Source organism: Balearica regulorum, chromosome 16, assembly GCF_011004875.1.
Source record: "Balearica regulorum gibbericeps isolate bBalReg1 chromosome 16, bBalReg1.pri, whole genome shotgun sequence".
NCBI classification, from domain to species: Eukaryota; Metazoa; Chordata; class Aves; order Gruiformes; family Gruidae; genus Balearica; species Balearica regulorum.
In genome coordinates this window covers 1963232-1970258 of record NC_046199.1, presented here as the reverse complement: position 1 = coordinate 1970258, position 7027 = coordinate 1963232, and the positions used below count along the sequence as shown (strand labels likewise).

The window sequence follows — 7027 nt, the reverse complement described above, 5'->3', positions numbered from 1 at the left end:
GTTGAGTAATAAGCCACAGGGCAGCGATGTGAACCTAGCTTTTGGATAAGGACTCCGCTAGTTACTCCTTTGTTCTCACGCACAAATAGTTCAAAGAGCTTGGCAATCCCAGCATCGGAGCAGAAGCTAAAGTTCCTTTTACAGCTTGGAAAGCCTTTTCTCTCTCTGGACCTCAGCGTATAGGTTCCACTTCCTCTGCCTTGGTAGCCTCTGTCCATGGCTTACCTCCAGGGTCTGCAGTATCCTACTGCGCCTAAAAGTCCTCACAGTTCTTTATTTGTTACCAGTTGAGGTATTTCTACAATAGTCTGGACCCAGTCTGTCCTTCTGTTAATATCAGTTCTAAATATTTTACTTTCTGCTGACACAGCTGAGGCTTAGAAAGAGATGCATGGTGACCTGTTCTCTGCTAAAGCAGTACATAGAAAAATAGTATCTTTCAAGCAATCTTAGTATGTCTTGCTGGCAAATAACAAATCATCTACATATTGTACAAATATCTTTCAAATTTTCTCTTTGCCACCCTGGCATGTGATCCTTAAAATAGTTGCAGATGTCAGAGGTGGTTTGGTTCACAAACACTTGCTATCAATTTATTATTAGAATTAACATTGACGGTGGGGGAGGAACATTTTGCACGCACGCACCCCCACCACTGCTGGCCACATTGCAAGAGGATTAGGGATAACATTAGAAACCACAGGGTAAAGTCAAGCAAAAGCAACAAGCGATACAGGGGGAGGCATGTAGGATGGTGCAGAGACCAGCTCTGAAGGTGCCTCAGTGAAATTACAATTACTGCAGCTAAAGTTCTTCCTCGAGGTTTTTGTACTCATTTTTGACCATGCTCTTTATGGTGGTCATATGCCCAATTATTTCATACATACCACTAAACCGTTTGCTGAGATTTTTCATTTTCTAAAGTTTTCTGGAGCATAGCTCATTTCTTTAATTGAACGATCCTTCGCAAGGCCATACTTCTGCTCCTCTAAGTGTTGGCCAGTCTTCCTTACACAATGCTATTCCTCTTTTTTTTTTTTTTTTTGCTAGATCCACAGTGCCATCTATTTTCCTCCAATTTTTTAGTACTTTGGCTAAGGGCATCCCCTTCTTTATGCCGGGTAAGTTCCCCATGTCTGTATGCTAAATTTGTGTGCCTTACACTGATCAGGCCACGCACATCTATCCTAGCACACTTCCGACATGGGACTCTAACCCACTCAGACTCAGAATACCTAGAGCACTCTTCCAAAGTGGGACCTGAACCCGCTCAGACTCAAAATACCTAGAGCACTCTTCCAAAGTGGGACCTGAACCCGCTCAGACTCAAAATACCTAGAACACGGTATTGGAATTTTAACATGCACTAATGCTTAGAATTTAGGAACGGAATTTTAACACTCACCAATTGGCACCTCCCGTCTCCAAAGTTCCCAAGTGAGCTCTTCCGATGCCGGCAATTGGACGTTTGAGATGAGAGAGTCCAACGTCCATCGGTGGTTGCCTGGAGTCCCATCTGGGTCACCAAACTGTTACGGAAATTACATACGCCAGCCAACATAGCAGCACTTGATGCTAAGTTTCCCCATAAGCCAAAAGACAAACTCCTTTATGACAGTGCTTTCTATTAATAGCACTACAGCTCGAGCTGGGTGCCTCTGAAGAGGGACCCTGAACAAAGAAATTCCTGGGCATTTATACCCTTACAATCTAAGTTCCCCTCCCCTCATGCGATAGTTCAGACCAATATTAATATTAAGGTCTGGGGTCTTCTTGCTTTTTATTGGTTTTTATTGGTTTGATTTGTTTGCTGTTTTGTTACTAAGCAGTTGCTAAGCGATCATCATCTTATATCCGGTATCACATCCTCTTAGGTCGGTTTTGGCCAATTCTTTAGTTAGGTATTCGGCATGTTGTCATACAGTTGTTACAGTTCACATGCCACGATCTATAGGCTTTGTCCAGTCTAGCTATTAATGTCTAAGCTGCTAGCTCTAAGTTTCAACTAACTTTCTCTACAACAATAAAAAAAGGCAAGACGTGCACCACTCAAAGTTTCCCCAAACACAACATGGAAGTTGTTTGCTGTTAATTGTCTTAAAAGTAGACATGTTTGCCCACACCACAACCTTTAAATCTCGCATTTCAAAAGAATGAAAAAGTGGGTTTTATAGCTTAAGTAAGGAACTAAGTCCACGTATTATATACTTTACACGTTATCTACAAAGGATGTAGCAACCTTACCGCCATGTTTATGAAGTATTTTATGATGTAATATCCCTCCAAGTTGATTTTTTTTGAGTGCAAATGGTAGGGCTTGAATAAGGTTGAGCCAAGAATGGTTGCACTTTTTTTCTTGCAGTGTATGGGGGTAAAATACAGGAGGGGATCAAAACATCAATATTAACTAACCAGCAATAAACCTGCAATACAGTTCATTCTTATTTTCCGGGATACAGCACCTTGAAACACATCTTTATCTGTGGTACAGAATGGGACTACAGCAAAAGTTTCAGCAATCACAACAATCATATCTGAAAAATAACTGATCTTGGTAAGTCATCTAATGCAAATGACCCAGTTGTCCAAATCATTGTCTCCCAATCACAAGAACCTCTCGGGAAGGCAAAGAGTCTACAACAAGCTGTATTGATATATCAGTACAATTTTTGAAATCCAAATCGGCACAGGAAAGAAAAATAGACAAGAAAACTAGTGAGAGGGAATGGAAGCAGAAACAAAGAAAAATGGAGGGTGAAAGAGAGAAAGAAAGAAAAAGAAAGAACAAGGAAAGACCAGGCACGTTTTTCTGTAATGAATGTAAAGCCTAGCAGATTAGGGAATCTAATGAATTCTTGGCCAGGAAGGGAAGAGAGAGAAAAAATTTCTGGGACCTTAGAAACAAAGACAGGGAAAGAAATCCAGCTGCAAAGGTCTCTCTTCTCCCCTAATCCCCTGCTGGTTTCCCCATCTCCACACCTAATTTTCAAAGCCTGCCATCTGGTCCTTCTCTGCCTCAGCCACTTCATATGTGAGAGATGTGAATGAAAAATGACATTTCTGTTTCCAATTTACATTACTTCCTGCCTGATTTGCTGTCCTATTAAAAATCTAAAAAAGCAACATCTAAAACTAGACCAGTGCGCTCTTTGCTCATTAAGATTTAATAGAAGTGTCTTGGCACTGTAGTTCAGCAGTGCTGGTCCTGCTTTCCATGTGCTTCATCCAGGATCGCATCAAGGCAGATTCAAATCTCCTCAACAATTCTCCGCTCCTCCTAAAGGGCTGTAGTAAAAATAACCACCTTCCTCATCGCACTTTAACATGGATCTAGGGCAAGAACAGACTTTGATATGCAGAACAGCATCAGGATGCCCCTGGGGCAGCATTGGTGGGTGGCAGGAGAGGAACCACCTGTGGCTGCTCAAGGGCTCAGTAGGGCTGTGGCTCTGGTGGTTGCGGTTCTGCCTGGTATGACTTGTATGCTCTGTCTTTAGCAGTTTTGCTTCGATTAGAAAGAAAATACTGGTAGGGTAAAATTTTTGTCAGCTTTTGTTCAGATTTTATCTACGAAGAATTTCCTCCCTGAGGACAGTAATGCAAAAAAATAATTTTAAATCTAGCAAATGTGCCTCTAATTCTATGTATTTGAAGTTGAGAAGAGGAAGAAAATGAGAAAATTATGTACATAACTTTATAGTTCAGCCTGTGATAATTCATCAAGCTAAACTGAATTTAAGCCATTTAAATTAAGATCTATACAGGGTTTAATGTAGTTTACCTACCCTGTTTTAAATGATGACCTTAGTTCTTTCTCAGGCGACTCCTGAGATTGACAGGATTATTTGCTCTTTTGAGGACCTTATTGTGCAGTTCTAAACATGAAAGCTTTCATTTCATATTCCGAATTCCTTCTCATCAATGTAATTCTCATTTTGCAGCTACCAGAAACAAAACAAGGATCAGTTACCCAGGGGGGTCTTCTGAGACAGGAGTGAATGACAACAGCTTGGACTGTGTCTGGAAACAGGTAGGACTTTATTTGCCAGTATGGGACTGTGGGTTTATTGGGATTTTGAGGTTTCTTTGTTTTTCTAAAAAAAGGAGAAACTGAGAAATAGTGGAAGGGGAAACAAACTTCATAAACTTAAGGTATGGCACAACCGCCTACACATGGATACTCCCCCATCCTTCTTATTCATGCTGCAAGGGTCAGGGCAACAGTCTTGAATTTCATCCTTTATGAGGAGAGTGGGTTATCTAAAAAAGCAAAGCACATCCACAATAATTTATTTCTGCTGCTGCCCTTCCCCAAATGCTGCTCTTCCCCATGTATACATCTAGAGAGCTGGATAACAGCACCCCAATAACCAACCTCATTCACAGCCTCCTTGCTGACACAAGACCTTTACACCCATATTTACCATGTCAGCGTAAGCGCTGCCTACACCAGCACAGCCAGTACTGCCTGAAATGCCATTCCTGAAATGCCAGTGGGCATGTTTCTGCAAAGAATTCCAAGTTTTGGGGTTCAAAGGTTTGTGCAGGACAGACCAACCTGGTTCAGGCAGGCCTCACACACCATCACTGTCTGAAGTTGTGAGTGTGTTTCTAGAAGAGCCCCTGCAAAGACAGCCTTCCCATCCAAATGTACTCCCAGGCATTTTATTTTGTTCTGTACCAGGTAGGTCTTTTCCTAACTTACTTTGAATCCTGTTTCCATAACTATAGATAACATTTGTTAATTCACTTTTTAACTTCTATTTGAGTGACCATGAAACACTACATCTACACATGAGACATGGGCTTTATCAGCTTATGATATTTTTTTCCTGCATCCAGATGATGGGCAAGTAATGCATTTGCCAAGTTTATTACCCTGAACCACTTTTCCCCAGCCACTATGACATTTAGGGCTCCTAGCATTTCTTTTTTACTGCAACAGGTGTTGTTTGGTGCATAATAGCATTTAATCCTAAAAATTATCAATAAAAACATTGTTGATACAAATTCCTACATTAGAAATTAAATTGGAATTATTAGTAAACAAACAAAAAGATGTTAGCTGATGAGGCTTGCCATCTGCTTTCAGGACACGCCAAATGGGATTCCTACAGGCACGTGGCACTGTACAACAACTCCTCGCACTACTGTGCCTCTGTGGGTGGGCTCCCAGCTTTCCACTGTGGCCAAGGGTATTTTGACTTTCTGTGTGACAGAGGATGAGGAGGTTTGCTAAATCCAGTATTAATGCATTGTCTGACAAAAAGGCTAGAGGCAGAGGGTCTTGCTCTTACACTTCTAGCAGGCTGTTAGCATTAGGCTGTGCACAAAGTGTTCTAGTTCTCCTGAAGCCACTATGTACTTCAATAGGTCCAACTTCTTTGGATTTTGCTGTGCATCCAGTAACAGATTCAAGCTTAATAGTTCTTCTTGTACCCCCTACTTACTGGCAGTTGGTAGCCAGGTGGCTGATGGGCCATCAGTACCCAGCAGTATCCTGGGTTTCTTATTGCCCTGTCACCTTGTAAATTCCCCGTCCCTGCAGGGCACTCTAGTCCACAGGCACTGGTAAAGCAGATGATGGACATCCCTACTCCAGAGCTGCTGTTCCCACATCTACACGCATGGACACATTCCTGGGATCAGGCCATCTACTAACTGTGTTTTAAATGCAGCCTGGTCATAATTTGGAGCCTGTCCAGCTCTTATTTAAAAGACCACAAACAGAAGCTTTCAATTCCAAGTATATTTCTGTTCTTTGTTGGACTTATGCTCCCCTAGATTGTATTTTTTTCCCCTCGCTCTTCTATTTTTGCTCTTGCTTTTGAAGCTCACGTAGCACACTGACTATTTGCTATTGCAGGAGCTTTATTTAGTTCAATTTTTATAACTTCTAGGTCAGAAGCAGTAGCATTGCCTTGGGTCACTCACAGTTAAGCTGCCTTCCTCACCTAGCAGAGGATACAATACATATCTTTTTGCTTAAAGGACTTAACTGCCGAGCCAAAGCTTTTAATTGCTTTGGGATCAGCTCAGCAGTAACTTGTCTCTTCTCTGAAAGTCAGAATATTTGGCATGTTCATATATTGGAAAATACCAGCTATAGGTGGTATTTTCACATTTCTGCTTGTTCTTCCCCGTTCTGCTTTTACAGTAACCCAATAATAACCAGTGTTCCAGGATTTATTCATTCAAATGCTACTAGCTCCCCAAAGACAGAAGCGCAGCTCTTTAGGTTCCGGTTTTCTGTTTTTAAAATACTTACTAGTCACTCCTGCACCCTTTCACGCTCCCTGCTTTTCTTCTTTTAGTGTCCAGCATTGGACGTATCACTGCAGCAAAGGCCTGAGCACTGTATGGAAGGGAAGGTCTATTCCACATTGTTCTACACCATCCGGCTGCTCATGCTTTCTGGCGTAGCATGATGCAGTGGGCTCAGAGACAGACTGTGAACAATCACTGCAATGGTTCACAAGCTGGATCTGAACCCACAGCATCTGTGGGCTCTGCTGCCAGATTTTTTTCCTGCAGAACTGTTATATAGCCATTGGTTCCCTGATTCGTATTTAAAAAATTGATTATTCCTGCTCCACATTAAGTACCCTCCATGCATCTTTCATCTCCGACAGGGAGCTGTTGACAGAGCTTCCATGTTTTTCCAGCAGTTTTACAGCTATCTTAGAAGCCTCATTCAGAACATGTTTCTCCATACTCACAAAAGTGCAATGTATCTGAAGTCTTACTAAGCCAAGAAATGTGATAGTGCTGCATATCAATAGCTGCAAGGGCTTTTTATCTTGCCAGCAGCTTGTTTGGTGACATTGTGGGGAAAACCAGCAGGAACATGACTCCCCTGTTTATTGTCTCCCCCATCCTTGACAGCTAGGGCTGGTTACTGGCTGGTCACACCCAGTCTTCTCCATCTCCTCAAATTTACATTGAGATGAAATACATCAAGCCCACCTGATGTGGAAATCTTGAGTTGGGTCAACTTTCCTCTGGCCTGTTCACTTCACATCATAGT

The 7027-nt window shown here is 42.0% G+C and overlaps 1 long non-coding RNA gene across 2 annotated transcripts in view; it reads left to right on the top strand.

Annotated features, from left to right (window-relative positions):
* LOC142604174 (uncharacterized) overlaps nucleotides 1-7027 on the top strand; it is a 44466-nt gene that overhangs the window by 29304 nt on the left and 8135 nt on the right. For both annotated transcript variants that reach the window (XR_012838064.1, XR_012838065.1), the window contains exon 2: nucleotides 3942-4030. This is a non-coding gene — a long non-coding RNA (uncharacterized LOC142604174). The remainder of the gene's footprint in view (nucleotides 1-3941; nucleotides 4031-7027) is intronic.